This window comes from Oreochromis aureus, linkage group 13 (genome assembly GCF_013358895.1).
Source record: "Oreochromis aureus strain Israel breed Guangdong linkage group 13, ZZ_aureus, whole genome shotgun sequence".
Lineage (NCBI taxonomy): Eukaryota > Metazoa > Chordata > Actinopteri > Cichliformes > Cichlidae > Oreochromis > Oreochromis aureus.
This window is the reverse complement of record NC_052954.1, coordinates 3,180,463-3,203,478: the sequence shown is the minus strand read 5'-3', so window position 1 is coordinate 3,203,478 and position 23,016 is coordinate 3,180,463. Positions and strand designations below refer to the sequence as shown.

At 42.2% G+C, this 23,016-nt stretch overlaps 1 protein-coding gene across 7 annotated transcripts in view; it reads left to right on the top strand.

The window, feature by feature from the left end:
• The first annotated feature begins 5,853 nt into the window (after window positions 1-5,853).
• Window positions 5,854-23,016, top strand: part of rasgrp3 (RAS guanyl releasing protein 3 (calcium and DAG-regulated)) — a 107,076-nt gene continuing 89,913 nt past the window's right edge. Inside the window, exons 1-2 of one of the 7 annotated variants that reach the window (XM_039621534.1) lie at window positions 8,478-8,728; window positions 10,304-10,359. The gene's annotated coding sequence lies outside the window, so the exon portion shown is untranslated. Of the gene's footprint in view, window positions 5,914-8,477; window positions 8,734-10,303; window positions 10,360-17,524; window positions 17,658-23,016 lie in introns of those variants that run through there. The other 6 variants (XM_039621533.1, XM_039621536.1, XM_039621532.1 and 3 more) reach the window with 6 other exon arrangements.

Genomic DNA, 23,016 nt, shown 5'->3' with positions numbered 1-23,016 from the left:
CAGCTACTGGTAGACAGAACGGTCAGCCGAGACTGCAAGACCAGACTGACCAACCTGTGCACAGCCTGGATTGATTACAAGAAGGCCTATGACTCAATGCCCCACAGCTGGATACTGGAATGCCTAGAATTGTACAAGATCAACAGGACCCTAAGAGCCTTCATCAGGAACTCAATGGGGATGGCGTGACAACACTAGAGGCCAACCCAAGCCCATAGCACAAGTCACCATCAAGTGCGGGATCTACCAAGGAGATGCTCTGTCCCCACTGCTGTTCTGGCATAGGCCTGAACCCCTCAGTGAGATCATTAACAAGACTGGCTACGGATACCGACTACGAAACGGAGCGGTTGTCAGCCACCTCCTGTACATGGATGACATCAAGCTGTATGCCAAGAGTGAACAAGACATCGATTCACTGATACACACTACCAGGCTATACAGCAATGACATTGGAATGTCGTTCGGACTGGAGAAGTGTAGTCAGATGGTAACAAAGAGAGGGAAGGTAGTCAGAACTGAGGGGATTGAACTACCAGAAGGCAACATTGCAGACATAGAGGACAGTTACAAGTACCTGGGGATCCCATGTTTAATGGGAACCATGAAGAGGGCGCTAGGAAAGCTGCAACCACCAAGTACCTGCAGAGGGTCAGGCAAGTCCTGAGGAGTCAGCTGAACGGTAAGAACAAGATCCGGGCCATCAACACCCACGCCCTGCCCGTGATCAGGTACCCTGCTGGGGTAATAGGCTGGCCAAAGGAGGAGATAGAAGCCGCTGACATAAAGACAAGAAAGCTCCTTACCATGCATGGAGGGTTTCACCCCAAGTCCAGCACCCTGAGGCTGTATGCTAAGCGGAAGGAAGGGGGCCGGGACTGGTGAGTGTCAGCACCACAGTCCAGGATGAGACAAGAAACATCCACGAATACATCACGAAGATGGCCCCAACTGACAGCGTGCTCAGTGAATACCTCAGGCAGCAGAAACCCAAGAAAGAGGAGGAAGGCGAGGAACCATCATGGAAGGACAGGCCCCTGCACGGTATGTACCACCGGCAGATAGAGGAGGTGGCTGATATCCAGAAATCCTACCAGTGGCTGGACAAAGCTGGACTGAAAGACAGCACAGAGGCACTAATCATGGCAGCACAAGAACAAGCTCTGAGTACAAGATCCATAGAGGCTGGGGTCTATCACACCAGGCAAGACCCCAGGTGCAGGCTGTGTAAAGATGCCCCAGAGACAATCCAGCACATAACAGCAGGGTGCAAGATGCTAGCAGGCAAGGCATACATGGAGCGCCATAACCAAGTGGCCGGCATAGTGTACAGGAACATCTGTGCCGAGTATAACCTGGAAGTCCCGAGGTCAAATGGGAGATGCCCCCAAGGGTGGTGGAGAATGACCGAGCTAAGATCCTGTGGGACTTCCAGATGCAGACGGACAAAATGGTGGTGGCTAACCAACCGGACATAGTGGTGGTAGACAAACAGAAGAAGACGGCCGTAGTGATCGATGTAGCGGTTCCGAATGACAGCAATATCAGGAAGAAGGAACACGAGAAGCTGGAGAAATACCAAGGGCTCAGAGAAGAGCTCGAGAGGATGTGGAGGGTGAAGGTGACGGTGGTCCCCGTGGTAATCGGAGCACTAGGTGCGGTGACTCCCAAGCTAGGCGAGTGGCTCCAGCAGATCCCGGGAACAACATCGGAGATCTCTGTCCAGAAGAGCGCAGTCCTGGGAACAGCTAAGATACTGCGCAGGACCCTCAAGCTCCCAGGCCTCTGGTAGAGGACCCGAGCTTGAAGGATAAACCGCCCGCAGGGGCGTGCTGGGTGTAAGTATATATATGTATATATATACATATTTTATGTTGTATAAAGCCAAAAACCCAAGAACAAGTTGCTTTATATTGCAAGGTAAAGACCCTACAATAGTACAGAGAAAACTGAAACTTTTGGACTTCTGGAGGAAGCACTTGGCAACAAAGTGAAGGAAAAACTCCCTTTTAACAGGAAGAAACCTCTGGCAGAACCAGGCTCAGGAAGGTGTAGTCACCTGCCATGAGAAACTGTAGTGCGTGAGAAGAATAAATACTCAGTCCATCATGAGAAGGCCCTAGCAGCCTAGACTTGTCGCAGTGTAACTGAGGGAGGATTCAGGGTCATCTGTTCAACTCTAAGTATAAGTTTTATCAGAAAGGAAAGTTTTAAGCCTTATCTTCAAATAAGAGAGGGTGTCTGTCTCCCGAATTCCAAACTGGGAGCTAGTTACACAGAAGAGAGGCCTGAAACATGATGTTTCTGCTGCCCATTCTACTTTGAAATATCAAAACAAAACAATAACAAAATATTTATTCTGTTCATCTAGACATTTTCAGTGGGAGAAATATATCGTCCAAGTGACTTCTTCAGTCTCAGCTGACTGCGGGTTTCCCCAACTTTATGAACAGCACATTTGCACAATGACTGAAACCAGCCCTCCGAATGAACAATGGGCTGTGAGGTCAGTTCCTTGATTATTAATATGCAAAACGTCATGACCATTGATAAACAACCACTGATCAAAGACCAGTAAGTCAAACTTACCTTAGAGTTCTAAAAATTCTGTAAAAATGACTGACACCTCTACACTAACAAAATGATCAGATAGCTAGAAAAACTTACATCAGGCTCATATTAAGCATGGATTATTGCATCAGATTGATGTTGGTTGTTTCCTAGCGTTGCAAACACATTCATCCTAGTGAAAGTGTGCACTGATGCATTTGTCATTAAAAGTAGTCACACCTTATGCTTTAGTGCTTCTCTGGTTTCTGCCCTTTTGGGTACTGCACCTGGAAGTGATGAACTCACCTGCTGGTAGTTATCTGATCCCAGTCTCCTACTTAAGAGGAAGGAAGAACTTGTTTGGTCAGTTGATACCTGGTTGATGATCTGGAAACAGTTCGTGAAGCTGGTTCCTATCTCTGCATGACTGCTCTGTTGCTGTTCTGAGACTTTGACTTACCTTTTGTCCTTGTCTGCGCTGGGACCTGGAAGTGGAAACTGAGTTGCACAGAAAGAGATTCCTGTGCATGTGTCTGTGATGGAGCCCTGGACCTTACATCATCCATCCATCCATCCATCCATCTATCTATCTATCTTCCGCTTATCCGGGGCCGGGCAGCAGCCCAAGCAGAGAAGCCCAGCCACCTCTTCCAGCTTGTCCGGGGGAACACCAAGGCGCTCCCAGGCCAGCCAAGAGATATAAGCTCTCCAGCTTACTTAAAAATCATTTCGCATTAAACCCTGCATCTAAATCTATTTCTTTCAGTGTATTGTTAAACACCATCTTGCTCAAGCTGTTCAACTTTTGAATGAGAAACATGTCGAATGCTGTTATGGACAGTGTAATGGTGGGGGATAATTATCATCTGAAACTGTAATTCCACCAGTAAAAGTATCAGTAGAAGGGCAGTGTGATAGTTACCTGTGACATTTTTTGTCACAAAATTTGCAGACCAAAAAGTAAAGTGCAAAAAGTGTTAACAGCCCAAACAGGAGGCAAAGTACTGCTGTCCTGTTCTTCTATGGCTCCATTAAAATACCTTCCTCAAACATAATGTCAGTACATCCTGGATCATGGTGGAGAGAAGAGACACACAGCATAGCAGCATCGTGAGGCACAGCGTCACTGATGAAACTCAGTAATGAAACTAAAGGAACACTGCAACAGATGATTAGCGTTTAGCCAACTGTTCACAGTACTATCCTTATACATCTTAGCAGGTACTGCTAAGCAAATGAAAACATCCAGACCTCAGACTGACAAAGTCATACAGAAAACAATTACTTCAATTATTTATTGCTGCCAGTGGTGAGTCTGCCTAAAAGGGAGTTAAAGCCATACCTTTGTCAATGATTGGACGTATTAATTCAATTAAGATGATTTCTCTTCCTAAATTTTTATATTTATGTCAAAATCTCCCCATTTATCTTACAGCAGCCTTTTTCAAACAATTGGACTCAATCCTTCAGTCCTATATTTGGAATGGTAAAAGGGCAAGAATCTCTAAAGTGCATTTGCAGAAAACTAAGAGAGAAGGAGGGCTGGGTCTGCCAGTTTTTAAACATTACTACTGGGCTGCTAATATCAGAGCATTAGTGTTCTGGCAGCAGGACTCCCCGGATAATCAGGTATCGACGTCCCCATTGTGGGTTAGACTAGAAGCTGAATTAGTGAAAAATTCCTCTCTGTCGGCTATGTTATTTACTAAGCTTGGAAAATTAGACACTTATAAATGTCTGGGTTTTGTATTAAAACAAACCACCAGAATCTTGAATCAGATTAGAAGATTTTTGGTATTGCCAGACACATCTGTACAGACGCCAATATGTTTTAATCATGATTTTATGCCTCCTTGGCAAGACAAGACTTATCATGACTGGAGAGACAAGGGTTTAGTGTATATTAAAGATATGTATATTGATAACAAATTCTTGTCATTTGGTCAACTAAAAGAGAAATATAATTTGCCACATTCACACTTTTATAGATATTTGCAGGTCAGGCATTACATTCAAACTAAGTTTAAAGACTTTGCAACTTTACATTCGGAGCACGGGATCTATGAAATACTCAACAGCCAACCTGATTCCAGACATCTTATCACAAAAATTGTACAATTATTTGGCGACTCTATTGTAGTGCATACCGTTGAGATTAGGCAGGCTTGGGAGAAAGAATCGGGCATGAGGGTGCCCGAATCTATGTGGAGTAAGTGTCTGTCCAAAATCCATTCCTGCTCTATAAACAGTAGACATCAATTAATTCAATTTAAAATCCTCCACCGGTTACACTATTCTAAGGTCAGATTGCACAAGTTTTATCCTTCTATTTCCCCAATGTGTGACAGGTGTAGACGAGCAGAAGGCACGTTGTTTCATGCCTTTTGGTCTTGTCCCTCATTAAGAGGCTTTTGGTTTAAAATATTTGACTGGTACTCCAAGGCATATATGAAACCTTTACAGCCTGAACCTGAACTTGTAATTTTTGGATGTTCTCCCACGTCAGAGCTACTTCCGGTTAAATTGCAGGGGCCACTGGAACTAGGCCTGATTGTTGCCAAGAGAATAATACTGAGGGAATGGAAGTCCCCCACCCCTCCTTCCTTTCAGTTGTGGGTAACAGACATGATGTTCATAATACATATGGAAAGGTTCAGTAAATACTCAAAAGACTCTTTTCTGAATGTCTGGAACCCCTTTTTGGAACACTTTGCAAAAGCCAGACTGGGCTAAACTAGATTTGTAAACTCTCATTAATTTCAGGTTTGTGTATGTGTATGTATGTGTATATGTGTGTATATATATATATGCATGTAGATGTATGTATGTATGTATGTATATGTATATGTATATATATCATGAAGTGCAAGTCTGTTTGAATTAACTGTTTTTCCTGTAACGCAACCGAGCCTTTTTTTTTTTCCTTCTTCTTTTTGGGGGTGGGGGGGCTGTTTTTGTTTCTGTATTATATTTTGGAAATTTAAAATAAAATGATCAAAAAAGAAAAAAAAAGAAAAAGGGAGTTAAAGCCAGAATGACACACTTTAACTGATGAATCAGCTACAATGAATCTTTTCACTTTGCTTATAGAAAAAGTCTGCTCTTCCCCTCTGTCTAGATGTACCAAGACTACTCATTGATATTTGCAGAGTTGTCTTGCACACCACCCTTTGTTTCCAGTAAATTCTGAATCTATTTCTGGACTGAGTGTGTGAAAAAAGCCAGGATGGGAGGGGAATTTTTGGGTAGAGAGATAACCTGCAGCACTTTGAGTTTTCTGCATATTGCTGGTTATCCTGATGAGTACTGACAATAGGATCATGATTTCTGTAGCAGATGTAAGCTGGCAGTGTTCACAGTAAGGTAGGTGCATATTTTTAATTCTTTATTACTTTAAACCATGAATATACAGCTTGCAGTTAGTTTAGGTAGTACTGTTCTAGTTATTGCAGGTTATTGTTTTGCTATAAGGCAGAGGATAATGTGGTATATTTGAAACATTTTTTTTTATTTCTACACAGCACTTCACACCAATCAGGGGTCACACTGTGCTACGCAAGGATAAAGTTTGAGTTTGAATGACCAAAGCACCTGACAGGTCATGGTTGCTTTAACAGATGATTTAAAGAAACATCTGAGAAACATCACTTATATGTAGATTGTGGTGGAACTCTAGTGACTTCACATTAGACCTCCATCTAGCACATTAAAAGCCATCCTTTTGATTTCAAAAAGACATTTATCAGGTTAAGCAGTTGCTTCACCTGATACTGAATCAGCAGCTTGGAAATAGCTATTTAGCTTAGTAAAACTGAAGATATGATGTAGTGTAGACTTTTAAACAGATTAAATTAAATGTAAAACCTTTTTAAAATAAACTCTTCAAGAATTACAGTCATTTTTATAAAGAGCCCTCCAGTTTCAGAGTCTTAAAAATGATTAGACTATTGATGAATCAACTGATAAGCAGTTTCAGGTGAGGCCTGTTCATTCATTATTAGACAACAAATTAAGGGCTGTAGCTCAGGAGGTAGAGCAGGTCACCTACTGATCGGAAGGTTGGTGGTTCGATCACTGGCTCCTCCAGTGTGCATGCTAAGTATCCTCTGGCAGGACACTAACCCCAAGTTAGTGTTGATGCATCCATCGGAGTGTGAATGTAGTTAGACAGCACTAGGTATAGAGAAAGTGCATGTGGCATGTTGTAGAGAGCGATTTGAGTACTCCAGGGGAGTAGAAAAGCGCTATATAACAATCAGTCCATTTACCAAAAGCTCCAAGTGTTGAAATTCGGTAATTGTTTAGTGGAGCACCGCAAGGCCATCATTAAATGGAAGTGGATTGGCATTTATCTATATTTATTTTTTTTCTGACCTGCTGTACACTACAAGCCAAATTTAAGTCAGTCATACAATGTTTCATTCTATACACACTGGAAGCATTTCATCTACCTCTCACCCAGCAAAAGAAAAGCCCAAAGTTCGGGTTCAAGCAAGAACCTTGCTGCAAGGCAACAGTGGTAACCTTTTGCATTCCCATTACAAGAGAGAACAAATCAGATAAATCAGAAAGATACCAAAAGTTTAGCTACGGCTTAACCAAAATTCTACTGTATTCTTAAAAATAAGGAATGCACTGGCCAGCTCACCAACTGAACTGGACATTTGTCCAGTAGCAGTAATGTTTGTCAGGGTGGAATAGAAACATTTGGTAGAGTTTTAAGTTCAGGCAGGCAGTGACTGCATGATATTCTTAAATTATGCCAGTTTTTCCAATTACTTTTGAGCCTCTTGGAATGGAACAATTTGTAAAATTGTTGTAATTTCTACATAATTAATGCAATTATGCAATTTTATTAACCCCCTCGAATTAAAGATGACAATTTGATATACCAGTCTTACTGGTTATCCCCCATCACTGGGGCTTTTAGAGGTACAAAAGAGACAAAATCAAATGCAGTATAAGCCAGAGTGCAGATATTTATATGTTGTGGCAACGCTTTGCAACACTTCTAACAGCTTAACAAATATCAATAAAAACACAAACTGTTTGTTTGCAGGTTGTCACACAGTGTAGCTGCACTATTTCAAAAGAAGAGAAAAAACTGAGCGACCTTACTTACATTTGAGAAAGATGTAAGGGAGACAGGCCAGGAGAGGAAGAGGAGAGGTTATTTTTAAAGGTTAGGACCGCAGGAAGACCCTGCAATAATATGTATGTGCATTTGTTGTGAAGCACATCAACTCTTGGCTTTATGCCCTGTGTGGACCATAGACTGCGTATACATATTAGACAGATGTGATGACATTTAGAATGATCTTAAAAACATGAATATTAATAAATACAATGTAAGGAGACTTAACCATCCCCCACAGTAGCTCTCGCACAGTCTTTTATTGGAATTGTGTGTCTGAGACAATAAAAGTTGGAGTTCAGTTCTTTTTGTCCAGCCAGGCAGCAGGATGTGCAGTCATTGCTTTTGTTTAGGGAGACATTTTTAGAAGCCCAGAGAGACAAAACAATGTGTACAACGTCATTAGAGTGGAACATGGGATAGGGTGACCCACACACTGAGGCACACAGCGACAATGCAGGATCACAAATGTGCTTACTCCACCCGTGCTGTAGAACGTCACTCTTAGAAACATAAAAAAAGAAAGACAGAAAGAAAATATCCAACTTGCAACAGTGCGTTTCACCAGACACAGTGGGTGAAATGCACTGACGGGCAAACATCAATGTGTGCAAAAGCATATTGTGATAGATTTCCTGCTCTGCTCTTTACCTCCTCTTTACCTTGTGTGGTCCCTATATTTAGCCCGACCAACCAATGCAGGCAGGAAACCTAAGTTGGGAAAGAATTGAAGGAAGTCTAGTGGCCATTTAGACAAACAAAAACAGACTGAGATCAGTGCTGGTTGAATACACACCATAACTGTATGCAGCTGAGACAAAGGACTTTACAAGGATAGAGAAGCAAGCTGAAGAAAGGGCTGGACGATACTTTAACGGAGCTCTGACAGCTGGAGCGCTGCTCTGGTTTTAGCAGCAACCTTTTCAGTCCAGGTGGATTTTAACATTATTGCTCATTTGAACAGACAAGAAGGTGTATCTTTTCACGGACATGTTTAAAAGGCAGATCCATGAAATGTTCTGGTAGACCCTGGCAGAGTCTCAGGTGAGGTAAGAAGTTTGTGTGTTGAAACCTGCAGCAAAACTAAAAATTGACTTGAGTTACAAAATTAGGAATCAATAGTTGAAATGTGAACTTTATTGAGCTTTAATTACATATTATGGCATTTTCCTGGCTGGACTGATGGACACTGATAACACAACTGGGTCTTTATATAGTCTCCAGCTTGTTGTATATCCACATAATATGACAGTCATTTCTGAAACTTACACGGGACTATGACTGACTAACATACGACAAAAGCAGCCAGTCACTTCAAAACCTCCCCTCCCCATCAGAATAATTTTTTCATTGGCTGTCACGGTAGTCGGCACACAGATTTGACTGATGGCAATCTGACTCTGTCCCTGGTAGATTTAATGCAGTTGCATTTATTCATAGGTTACTGGGCTGGCTGCAGTTTTTCAGTACAGTTACCTTCAGGTTTAATGAGTAACCTCCACTGACTGCTGCAGGGAACTCACTCGTCTGTGAACTGTCCCTGCCTTTTATTGTTACTTATATTCAAGCAGACTCTACGCTTATAAACTTACATTGCATTTAAATAGCAAAACCTGGAAATGAGTAACTCATCAGTCTGTGAGCCACAGGCTTTTAAGGTTACTGTCTGATTAATCTTTACTTATGCCTCTGAGGTCTAAGTCATCCTCAGCCCTATCCCTGTGCTATTAGGATATGTAAGTTTTCTTCTTTTAAAAATTGTTTTCCAAAAACAAAAAAGAGTCACAGCACAGAAACAGCACTAGTGATAGTTAATAGTGATCTTATGGCCTGTCCTGTTACACCGCAGTGCAGCATTCAGTACTGCTGATTACATAATTTTACAGCGTCCAAAATAAACCACTGGAATGAAAGGAGATAAGTCACACACCGATGTTAAGCCCTCTTCACACGTTTAGAGATTATCAGCGATGTAGAGACGACAGAAAGTCGATGACATTCCACAACTTCAAGTAAAAACAGGGAAAATAACTACTGGCAACACAGTTGGGATACTTAGGACACTGCTGATTGACATATGACAGGGAAGTAAAGACAACCAGGCTGGAATGTCCACTACCAACCAACCATCAGCGATAAGGTGACACGGCACAAGGGAACCACTTTCTATATGAATGTGACCTTAGTCATGGAGCTCCACAGTAGGACTGATAATTTAAGTATTATACATGCCTCCCTTTAAACAATATTTGCAAACACTGTGCACATTTCCATTGCTATGCAGGTTAACACAAACCAGATGACACAAATCAAACTATAAAAAACAAAAACACCTTTTTTTAGATTGCTTTGGATTGTCATTAGATTGTCATCCTGCTCTTCACTCTGATTTTTTTTTTTTTTTTTTTTACATTTTTATTAAAATGCCAACATAATATGGAATATTCAGTGAAAGCAAGTGACCTCAGATGAAGAGGCTATAATTGCATATGAGTCTGCACAGCTTGTGCCGGTGAGAGTGCAGAATAGATTAAATTGCTTCATAACAGATGGAGACTGGAAATGTCTGTTGAAATGCTAAAATGAATTGTATAACAAAATGTTCTCCTCAACTGGCAGAATGTCAAGTGGCTTTGAACAGGCTCCACAGAAGATCAGCACATCTTTATTGAAAGGTGAATAATAATCTGTGCAAGCTACATGTATCCCATGTAGTACTTCTTATAGGGCAGTTGCTGGAGACTCGTTCGTCTTGGTTTGATCCAGATTAATACCAGAGATAAAATAAAGCCTATGTTTATGTTTATTGATAGCTTGGAATCCTTGTTTGGTTATAACAATACTAGTAATAAATGTAGCCTGAGGCCAGAATGACTGAATTCAAGATCTGGTTCTGCACCCTTGAAAAACCCATGGCTAGCCAGGACCCTGTAGTTAGTGCATTACCACCGTTAGCTCTCCACCAACAGATTGTCCAGAGCAGTTGAGGAAACAGGATGAATGAGTGATGGTGATGAGCAGAGATGGGCAGTAACGCGTAACTTTATGCTTGATGCATAAAGTTAAAAGATTAAAACTAATAAAACAAGTTTTAAAAAGAGACTTTTCCATTTGATTACATTTTGTATGATGGATTATGCAGAAAAAGTAGAATTGGGCTGAAAGATCTATCGCTTTATCACCTATTCAGGTTGTAAATCGTGTTTTTAAAAAGTAACTAACTAAGTAATTAATTACTTTTGAAAATAAGTAATCAGTAAAGTAACGGGATTACTTTTTGGGGGAAGTAATCAGTAATTAGTAACTGATTACTTTTTTCAAGTAACTTGACCAACACTGGTGATGAGGAAGAGTAGTAATAAACAGAAGCCCCGGTACACCATCACTAATTATTATGTCGCTAATTATTTTTTGTCCACTTGGTGACACACACACTGTGCGACAAACTCTAGTTATTGGAGATTCTGCTATCAGACATGTGAAGCTAGAGAAACCAGCAACAATAGCAAACTGCCTTCCAGGGGCCAGAGTAGCAACACTAAGGAATATCAAATCTGCTGGCTGAGGATAAATGTAAATTTTGTAAAATTATAACTGACATTGGCAATAATGACACTTGGTTACCTCAATCAGAGGTCACTAAAATCAATATCAAATTGGTGTGTAACTTTGACAAATCAATTTCAGACTGAGGTTTTCTCTGATCCCTTTCTCTGACATGTTGTCCTTACATTGCTGTCTGTCTGAGTGGTGTCTAAAACTTCAGGCTTTATAAACCATTTGGAAACTTTCTGGGAAAACCTGGTCTTGTTAGGAGATGGAGCAGCTCTCATTTCTAGAAATTGTGCCAAATTTTTTAAACCCTCCAAAATGTGAAAGTTGCAAACTCACATGCCTCTCTGCAGCTTCTCTCCTCCTGTTTTCCTGCCAAAACATCATCCTCTTAAAGACTGTGTCTGCTGCCAGACCACCACAAAACACACCAAAAGTCAGCAAAAAACAATTTAAATATTAAAAAAAAAAATCACAGAGAAAGAACAATATACTATCCATAACTGCACCAGAGGTTAAAACAGTGAAATGTGGATTATTGAACATTAGGTCTCTCTCTCTCTGCCTTACTGAAATCTGGTAACAGCAGGATATTTATGTTAGTTTAAATAAATCACCACCCCTGAGTCATACTAATTAAATCCAGAAAGAAATTGAGAATTATTCTCATCACATACAAGCTTACCGTTTCTGCTTTTAAGATTAGGGCTGGATCAGGTGACCCTGAATCCTCCCTTAGCAATAGGTGTAGGCTGCTGGGGGATTCCCATGAGTTATTATTAATTATTAGTTAGAGTTATTATTAATCTCTGGCTCTCTTTCACAGAATGTCCCTGTCTTATCTTTATCTGTTTCCTTTGTATTATTGGAGAGTCTAATAGTAAATCCTCATTTGATGCTTCTGTTTAACTTATGTCACTTTGAATGTTCATTATGAGATAGTTTGCATGTACTCATGGAAACATGTGGAAACTTATTCTTAACATGCTGCTTTTCTTTATTCCTCTGCTTTTCTTTTTTCAAGTTTTGCCCCCAGAGGGAAATCCTTTTTTGAGGCTTGCAGAAATAGTGTGTATGAAAATGACCCCATGCAGTGTATTGTTTTGGATGGTTGAAGCTGGTCCAACTTGCCCACTACCTCTGTTTCTTCCATCTTCATCTCTTTCACTACAGATCACAATATTGTCTGCAAACTTCATTGTCCATGAAGACTGCCTGACCCGATCTGTAAGCCTATCCATCATTACAGCAAACAAGAAAAGGCTTAGAGCTTATCCCATCCCCACCTTGAACTCTTCTTATCGCTCCTCCCATACTCCTCACCACTGTGCTGCTGTACACATACATATCTTCCACAACCCTCACATTCTTTTCTGCCACTCCCGACATACTCACGCACCATTGCATTTCCACTCTCTGTAGATCCAATGATTAGGCCAATGATTGCTTGCATTTTTGTTATGGCCATTTTTGATTGTGTGTCATGGTCCTGGGTTGAGTGACCCAGTGTTTAAGTTTTATGTATCTTTTGTATTCATTTGTGCCCTAGTTTAGTTCATCTAGTTTATTTTGAGATTGCTGTTTAGTCCTTTGTTTCTTAGTTGTTTATGTCATCTCCCCCTGTAGTCCGTCTCCCTGGTTCATGCGTCATGTCTGCGTGGTTATGTTTAGTTCATGTCATGTCTAATCTCAATGTTTCCTGTTTTACTTTGAAAGTCTGTGTTCTCTGTCCTGTCACTAGGTTTATGTGTATCAGCTGTTCCCCCCTCATGTGTTTCCACTTCCCTTGATCATCCCTTATGTGTATTTAGTCTCTGTGTTTCATTCAGTCTGTGTCGGGTCGTCTGTGTTCCCACCCTCCATGTCCTCACGGCCAGTCTTTACAGTCATCGTCATGGTTTTCTGAGTCTTCTTAGTTTATCAGTATCTGTTTCCCAGTTTAGCTTAAGTTCTATTTAGTCACGGTATTTCTGCTTTGTTTGAGACCATAATAAAGGCTCGCTTTCAGTTCCAGTTTACTCCTGTCTACTCTCTTGTGTTTGCACCTGGGTCCACCACACACACCACCGCACGGTCTGTCTCCTCAGATCGTGACAGTGTGGTTATTTTTGAGGTCCCCCAGGGTGCTGTGGTCCAGGAGTTAAGTGTATATCCTTTCTTAAAACTGATATAATTGAATCTTATTTGAATGTAATGAGCAGGTGGAACCCGAATGCGGAAGCTAATTACTCAGTGAGAAACAGGACATGTGAGTTTGTGAGACATGGGAGTGTGTGAGAGGTGGTCTTGGCTCTTGAGGAATCAAGTGTGTGTGTGTGGTGGAGGATAAACTCAACCTTGGTGTCTATTGTCTTACGTAGTCTGGGAGTGTAATTTTCCTCTGGGGTTGTGTGGGTCGCCCCATGCTCTGTTAGGCTCGGTGGTGCTACTGCTGTGGGTCCCTGTCTGGATGGGCCTGGGCCCCCTGCCCTTGATGGATTCTGGAGAACAGGGGTGCCTATGGTGACCCCATAGGCGTGCCTGTTCTGGAGAACAATTACACTCCCATGTGGGGGAGCTAGCTCCAGGGAGAGGGTACCCCTCGGTGGGGGGGCATGGAGGAGGATCTTGCCGTCTGGTCGGGGTCTGAGCTGGTGGGCTTCCCTGCTGCTGTAGGACTGGGAGAGGTCTGCTCATTTCCACCCAAGAGTAAAGGGAACCATCTCCTGGGTCTGGGGGTGGATTGCCCCCAAGGGGGTGCTGGTGCCTGGACCCGGGAGTATAGAATATGTATGGGGAGTGTGAGTGTGTGTACTGCGTACAGTTCTGTGTCTCCATGTTGGGTGAGTGTGTGAGTATTTGCATATGTGTATGAGGGTGGGAATGCATGTTTGCGTCTGTGTTTGTCTGTCTATGTGTCAGGTCGGGCCACCTCTCAGGCCCCCTCACCTTTGGGGGGCCTATTTTCCCTCGAACACACTCGCTTCCAGTGGCTGGTTCCCCCACCCCCTGGTGCATTGGTGTTTCTCTGCGTTGGTCTTGATGTTTGGCAGGTCTGGCCCTCCTGGCTCTGTCAGGCCCCTTCCAAGACGTCGAGGGCCCTCGGGTATCGGCTTCTACACCATGGCATGGAAAATAAATCTGGTGGGCCTTGTTCTTGGCCATCAGACAATAATTTTGATTGCTACAGTGCCGGACAGGCAAAAAAACCCCCCCAAAACAAACAAACAAAAAAAAAGTGTGTGTGAACACAGAGGCCATCTGGCATTCTGTCAGCTGTCTGATCCCAAAGTTAATGTAACATCTGCCTGCAGCAGCACATGTGTCTGGCTCCATCTGAATTACAGGGAACTCTTGGTGGTGAATTTTACATTGAATTACATCTGACTATAAGAAATTGTTTTGTTCCAAATTTGATCCAACCCAATATTAAAGCTGAGCTTCAATTCCTTTAAACTTTCAGGTACAGTAACTATTTTGGTGGCTGCCTATAAAATCTTCAGCAGGCAGAAGACAAACACAAATATCAATAGCTGGTAAATGTTGTGGAGCTTTGTACATTCAATGCCAGTGTTGTTCCGTTTCATATAGCAACGTGACAACATTCACAGAAGTAGTGGTGACTTCATATTAGGTCCAGGCAGGGTGGGAGGCAGGACGCTAGTGTGCACTGTCTGGCTGCATGAGGCCTCATCTGCACAAGATGGCATCCAAGGGCATATAAAACAGGGATGTAGCTTTCGGTCATCAAAAATTGAAGGTTTAAAAGTGATTTTTTTCTAATTGCTGATAGAGGCAGCTATTGTGGTTTCCAAAAATAAGTCTAGTTATTATAGATAAAATGTGATTGTGACTTCAACAATCACTTACCTGAGTTTATGGTCTCACTTGTTATTGTAAATTACAATCCCATTATAGTGAAGGAGAATATTTTTAATCGCTATTTTGGGTGTAAAATGAAAAAACAAATGCTATACTTATCAGCATTAGTACTAATTGTATAATATTTGCTATATATTTAATTTGTTGTACCAACTTGAGGTTTTTTTTTTATTCAAGAGCATATAAATGACTATACAGGGAGTGCAGAATTATTAGGCAAGTTGTATTTTTGAGGAATAATTTTATTATTGAACAACAACCATGTTCTCAATGAACCCAAAAAACTCATTAATATCAAAGCTGAATGTTTTTGGAAGTAGTTTTAGTTTGTTTTAGTTTGAGCTATTTTAGGGGGATATCTGTGTGTGCAGGTGACTATTACTGTGCATAATTATTAGGCAACTTAACAAAAACAAATATATACCCATTTCAATTATTTATTTTACCAGTGAAACCAATATAACATCTCCACATTCACAAATATACATTTCTGACATTCAAAAACAAAACAAAAACAAATCAGCGACCAATATAGCCACCTTTCTTTGCAAGGACACTCAAAAGCCTGCCATCCATGGATTCTGTCAGTGTTTTGATCTGTTCACCATCAACATTGCGTGCAGCAGCAACCACAGCCTCCCAGACACTGTTCAGAGAGGTGTACTGTTTTCCCTCCTTGTAAATCTCACATTTGATGATGGACCACAGGTTCTCAATGGGGTTCAGATCAGGTGAACAAGGAGGCCATGTCATTAGTTTTTCTTCTTTTATACCCTTTCTTGCCAGCCACGCCGTGGAGTACTTGGACGCGTGTGATGGAGCATTGTCCTGCATGAAAATCATGTTTTTCTTGAAGGATGCAGACTTCTTCCTGTACCACTGCTTGAAGAAGGTGTCTTCCAGAAACTGGCAGTAGGACTGGGAGTTGAGCTTGACTCCATCCTCAACCCGAAAAGGCCCCACAAGCTCATCTTTGATGATACCAGCCCAAACCAGTACTCCACCTCCACCTTGCTGGCGTCTGAGTCGGACTGGAGCTCTCTGCCCTTTACCAATCCAGCCACGGGCCCATCCATCTGGCCCATCAAGACTCACTCTCATTTCATCAGTCCATAAAACCTTAGAAAAATCAGTCTTGAGATATTTCTTGGCCCAGTCTTGACGTTTCAGCTTGTGTGTCTTGTTCAGTGGTGGTCGTCTTTCAGCCTTTCTTACCTTGGCCATGTCTCTGAGTATTGCACACCTTGTGCTTTTGGGCACTCCAGTGATGTTGCAGCTCTGAAATATGGCCAAACTGGTGGCAAGTGGCATGTTGGCAGCTGCACGCTTGACTTTTCTCAGTTCATGGGCAGTTATTTTGCGCCTTGGTTTTTCCACACGCTTCTTGGGACCCTGTTGACTATTTTGAATGAAACGCTTGATTGTTCGATGATCACGCTTCAGAAGCTTTGCAATTTTAAGACTGCTGCATCCCTCTGCAAGATATCTCACTATTTTTGACTTTTCTGAGCCTGTCAAGTCCTTCTTTTGACCCATTTTGCCAAAGGAAAGGAAGTTGCCTAATAATTATGCACACCTGATATAGGGTATTGATGTCATTAGACCACACCCCTTCTCATTACAGAGATGCACATCACCTAATATGCTTAATTGGTAGTGGGCTTTTGAGCCTATACAGCTTGGAGTAAGACAACATGCATGGAGAGGATGATGTGGACAAAATACTCATTTGCCTAATAATTCTGCACTCCCTGTAGATTCTTTGGAGATTAATGAAAAGATGGGTGTAAATTCCAGGTCTGAGAAAGTGAAGCCAAAATTGAATTTTTTTAAATGTTGATAAATGACGATGGTGTGGAAAAAAAACAAAACAAAAAACAAAACTTTGTCCCCCTCTGAGTAAATACAAGTGATAGGGTCAATCATTAGTTTCAAGTCAGATAGATAAACACAAAAAGAGTCAGGGGATAATCCTGGGCCTGCTCATTGGTTCTCGATTTGGCATTCACAAGTGATAAGGCAGTTTGTAAACTGTTTTTAAAAAGCTTCAAACAAGCTTTTAATTTTCTAATCAACTTAAATGGAACCTGTATGGTTTGTATAATAGCTAATGAAGTTAAAATGCTAAACCTGCATCTTGTGGTTGTAGGTGTAACTGAAAATGTATTGTGCCGTTTGAATGTATGAAATAACGTTATAGATATGCTTTCATTGTAAAATATGTTCCTCTCTAAATGAATAAATTTAAGCATGTTGTCAAGTTAGAACTAGGATCCGTGCAATCGCTGGAAGATTCTGACTGTGCGTGTGTGTGTGGATGTGTGTTTAAGGTCACATGGCAGACCACTGCTCCTCCAGGCTGCTGTGTTTACTAAAAAGAGGTGGAGAGGAGGTGGTGGTCATAGTGTAGTATACAGTGCACAGTGCTACCATGGGAGTCTCTGTGCTTGACAGTCAGTAGCAGTCAGTAGCAGCCTGCAGCATTGAGCTGCAGTTAGTTATCTCAGTGAAAGGAGCTGATTTTTAGCCTGGATGGTTGCTCATATTTAGCTCTTTGAAGGTAAGATCTAACAGAGTTTTTTTCCTTTCTGCTATAAATTCTGTTGTAGCAAGAACAAAATGTAAATGCTTGTAGTTTAAATCATGAAAAAAAATGAAGAAGAATGAATAAAAAAAATGACAGTTAAATGCATAAAGTAGCTCTGGCTTTGCCATGTATGAATTAGGCTTTCAGCGTTCAGCAATTCAGGGCTTTCAAGGGCAATGCACCGTCTGTGTGATCAGAGTTGGCACTTTTTGTGAGACTACACCTCTGAACAGTGTCCCTTGATTATACATTGGCTTTTGGCTGCATCATTTTGTGCTAGAGGCACAGTGACCTACTGTGAATGGAGAGAAAGCACAAATCACGCTAAAGGGTACCGCTGACTGTAACAAGCTGTAAAATCAGGAGCAAGAAAAACACATGACACACAAGTCATTAATGTGTGATACATTGTGAAAGCAGCACAATGTCCACAAAAACACTTTGAAAGTTTCAGAATGGCCTGTTTATTGTTTGTGAATTATATTGTCAGCAGCAGAAAGTATTAAGAATCAGTGCCTGCACTGTGGAGACTTTTTTTTTTTTGCACTCATTGAATATTTTGACCCTAAATCACTGAGTCACATCCATAACGCAGCACAGTTTAGATTAAGTCAAGAGCAACAATTGTGTCTGCTCCAAATGCTGATGAAGTGAGCCGTGATTAAAAGGGTAACATGTTTATTCCAAAGTGTGACAAAGAAAGGCAATAACAGCTGTTGTTGTTGTTGTTATGAAGTTATGAAATTATGTTTAACTGCTGACTGAGTTTGCATGAGTTTCCCTCTTGGGGCTCTGGTTTCCTCCCACTTTCCAAAGATATGCGTGGTTTGGACACCAAGTTAGCCTGAAGTGTGAATGTTGAAGGCTGAATGCTTGTGTTAGACTAGAGACTTTGTTAGGTGCCTTGGGGACATTGAGGTGTAGTATTTCAGGTCCAGACTGAAATTGTTGTGAAGTGAAGCTCCCTACAAACACAGTATGTGCTACAAATGGGTACCAACACCTTTGAAATTTCTAGTTACCCACATGAAGACTGTCATATTTGATCTCTTCATCAGGGAATGAGAAGATAAGGAAAGTTTTGATAAAGAAAAACACCCTATTCAAACACTTGGGAAGTATGTAAGAATATTTTTTCAGTTCGCAAAGTTGATTTTTTTTCTGGATGAAAACATTTGATTGTTCAAGTTATCAGTATAAAATGCCACTTGAGCCAGTATTTTCGTCTCATCTACTGGACTGTAAGTTAATATTTTGAGATCGTTTAGTGCTGTCCAAAAGTCTTGAGTCAGCTCTCATTTCTTTATAGGAAAATTAAAAATAGGCGCAACGAATTCACATGTGTAACTCATTGTAAACAAATTCTAACATAGCTTGAAATCTCTTAGGCAAGCTTTCTAGTAATATATTTAAGCATTCTTCAGGAATAGTTCTTCAGGATCCATTCTCTGTTAAGGTGAGCCTAAACTGCTTCAACAATGATGAGATCCAGGTTCTCCATTCCCTAAATGATATCGCTCCATCATGTGTGTGTGTGTGTTTTTTTTTTCCACATTGGTGTGTTTGTTTGCCACTCAGATTCTTTTCAGATGTTTTTGCACAGTAACTCTAAATGTGACGGTGCTGTACAAAATCCTTAACACTGATCCAAAACAGGACAGAGCCTTTGTGTTTTATAGATGATAAATGTAAACAGCGACTGTTGTATCTCTTTCCTGACCTGTAAGAAAGTACTTTGTCACCAAGGGTGAAGAAGAGGTAAAAGGTAAATTGACTGGTGGTGCCTTTCTACTTATGTTAGCACTCAATTTGAACCAAAAAAAATTCAATTTTGGATTAATCACTCCATAAATCCTGCTAACATTGATTTTCAGCACATTTTCTCCTTGGTTCAGTCCTGACAGTCACTCTTCCATTGAAACCATTTGTGATGATGCGTGATGGTAGTTTTCCTTTGTTGTGACTTCATGCAGTGTTGCTCCAACTGCCAGTTTAACGTGGGTTGCGGCCAAGGCCAACTTTTGACAAAGCACAGAGGACTGAGACGAGGCAATGGTGGAGGTCCGAACTTTTACTACCAACACTCGAAAACCCAAACACATACAATACACCAGCGCCACCTACGGGTGGGAGGTAGTAATAACTGCTGCTTATTACAATATACCACATCCTTCCTTTCCGAGATAAAGATACAACCTCTTAACTCCAATATCTTGTAACATGAATGTACCCTTTAAACCGCAGGAACATTATCAATATTATATTCATGGGACATTAGGTCAAACACACCTTAGATTGCCTATCACCTGAACAATGCAAATACATATCAGTGCAGTATTTTGAAACAGACGAACACGTGACAAATTGGATGAGACATGTCAAAATGAACATATGAAACATGACATATTTCGCTCTTTTCAACAAGACAGTTATCTAACTTGTGCACAACAACTCAGGTACGGGGTAGAGCGATTTTAAGTTTCCAAATCACTTAGTCTCTATACCTGGCAGGGCGATTATTGCCCGGCCACTGCGTGTGTAGCATGTGGGTGTATTGTCCATACTTGCAGGACGAGGGTGTTGTGGAGTGTCACTTGCTGATGGCGCAACTGGCTCTTCGGTGTGTTCAGACAGATCATCTGGGTCCATGGATGTATCCTTAAACAGACTTGGGTGTATTTTCCTCAGATGTCTCCTGTTCCGCCTGAGCACCTCACCCTCTGGTGTTTGCACAGCGTAGGAGCGTGGTTCCTCTCGCCGATGTGCTACAACAGCTGGCTCCCAACCGCGCCGTGTTTGCATGTGCACAGTATCGCCTGAGGTCAAAACAGGCAATGGTCTTGCATGCTGATCAAAGTGGTATTTCCGCTTTGACTGCAGTCCACGCACCTTATCTGGAATGTTCTGTGGGGTTGACTGTCTCAACACAGCACTGGCGCATGGCAGTGTGCTGCGGAGAACCCGTCCCATCAACATTTGTGCAGGTGACACACTCAGTCCTGTGACTGGAGTGTTCCTCAGAGATAACAGCACTAGATGTGGATCTGTTCCAGTTCGCGCCGCTTTTTTAAGTGCATGTTTAACAGTCTTTATGGCTCGCTCCGCCATTCCATTCGAAGAAGGAAAGCTGGGACTGGAGAAGGTTAGTTTTATCTCCCAGGATGCTGCAAACGATCTCATCTCGTAGCTGGCAAATGGAACATGATCGCTCACTATCTCTTTGGGAATTCCGTGTCTTGCGAAGACTGATTTCATCTTCTGAATCACAGAGTGTGCCGCTTTTGTCAGGTAAGTTAAGAACTTCTGGGTATTTGGATAAATAATCAACTAACAAAAGATACGACTGACCGTTCAGTTCGAAGATGTCCGCTCCGATTTTCATCCATGGCAGCTCTGGAATCTGATGTGGAAGAAGCGGCTCGGCCTGGTTCTTTGGCTGCATTTGCTGGCATTGTTCACACTTCTCAAGCATAGTCTCTATATCGTGCGACATGCCCGGCCAGTACAGTACTCTTCTTGCTCTGGCTTTTGTGCGCTGTACACCTTGGTGAGCGAGATGCAACTTCTCCAGGATCACTTGTCTGAAGCTTTGGGGTATTACAATCTTGTCCCCTATCATAATAATGTCATCGTGGATACTGATGTTGTTTCTCATAGGCCAGTAGCTGTGGAGTGTTCTGTCTAAACTCTTCCTTCTGGCTGGCCATCCGTTGAGGTGCCTTTCACGCACAGCTTGTAGCACGCTATCTGCTGCAACTGTCGTTCTCAGGCTGCTCAGTGTTTTTTCACTCAACGCTGCTGTGGCCTCCAGAGCATACACAACTCTTTCTTCATTTGTGTCTTCACTCACATTCTCGTTGTCACTAGTGGTTGTGGCTCGTGAAAGTGCATCGGCTATGAACATGTCTTTGCCGGGGTGTATGTGACGGTGAGATCATATCTCTGCAATTGCAGCAGCATTCCTTGTAACCTTGCTGGTGCCTTGCATAGCGGCTTACGCATTATCGCCTCCAGGGGTTTATGATCAGACTGCACGGTCACTGGTCTTCCATAGACATACTGGTGGAATCGTTTAGCGGCAAACACAATGGCTAGCAGCTCCTTTTCTATTTGTGCATACCTTTTTCTGTGTCTGTGAGTGCTCGTGACGCATAGCACACAGGTTGCCCTTCTTGTAGTAGGCATGCGCCCAGCCCATCTTTTGAAGAATCGGCCTGCAATGTTAAGGGTTTCTTGTAGTCATAAAATCTCAACACTGGTGCTTGTGTGAGCGTCGCCTTGAGCATCTGTAGCGCTGCTGTGTGGTGCGGCTGCCACTGCCACGCTGTGTCCTTTTTGAGTAGCTGTCTTAAAGGTGCTGTGAGTGATGCTTCATTTTGGATGTACTGTGCCAAAACTTCGTCATTCCCAGCAGACGCTGAAGGCTTTGTTTGTCTTCCGAGTCGGCATGTCGACAATAGCTTTGATCTTTGAAGCATCTGCTTTCTGCCCAGCTGCTGTGATGATATGGCCCATGTATTTCACCGTGTCGACTTTGAACTGAATTTTGTCCTTGTTAAACTTCACGTTAGCTGCTCTTGCTTTCTGCATGACCTTCTGCAGGATTTCATCGTGTTCGTGCTCTGATGTAGCTGCAATTATCATATCGTCTGCAATGATAAATACACCAGGAATGCTGCCGAAAGTCTCGCAATTCTTTTGTTGAAAAACCTCGCTAGCGGATTTGATCCCGAATGGGAGCCGGAGGAAGCGATACCGCCCCAAGGTGTATTAAAGGTACAAAGCTTCGATGACGGCTCATCCAGCTTGATCTGCCAGTATCCGTCTTTTTCATCCAATATGGTGAAGATGGATTTTCCTGCTAGCTTGCTTGAACGCCCTCGTGTGTGGGAATGGAGTAGTGCTGGCGTTTAACTGCTTGGTTCAGATCACAAGGGTCCAAACACACCCTTAGTGTTCCGTTCTTCTTCTGTGTGGCGACAAGACTGTTGACCCAATCTGTGGGCTCATTGACAGGCGTTATGACATCTCTGTTCTGTAAGTCCTGTAGCGTCTGCTTCAGCGGGCCCATTATGGAGGGGCATGTTCCTGCATGCATGAATCACAGGTGTTGCGTTTGCGTCAGTGTGTATGTGGTGGACTCCAGGAACTCACCCAAGCCTGTGAACACATCAGCATACATCTCCACAAGCTCTTCCTTGGTAGAAGGTGGTTTGGCTAGTTTCGGTACAGCGGATGGTAAGGCAAGGGCTTCAACTCGCTTCACCAGATGCAGCTCCTCACAAGCTTGCCCACCTAGGATCGGTTTATCTGCATGATCCGACACAAGAAA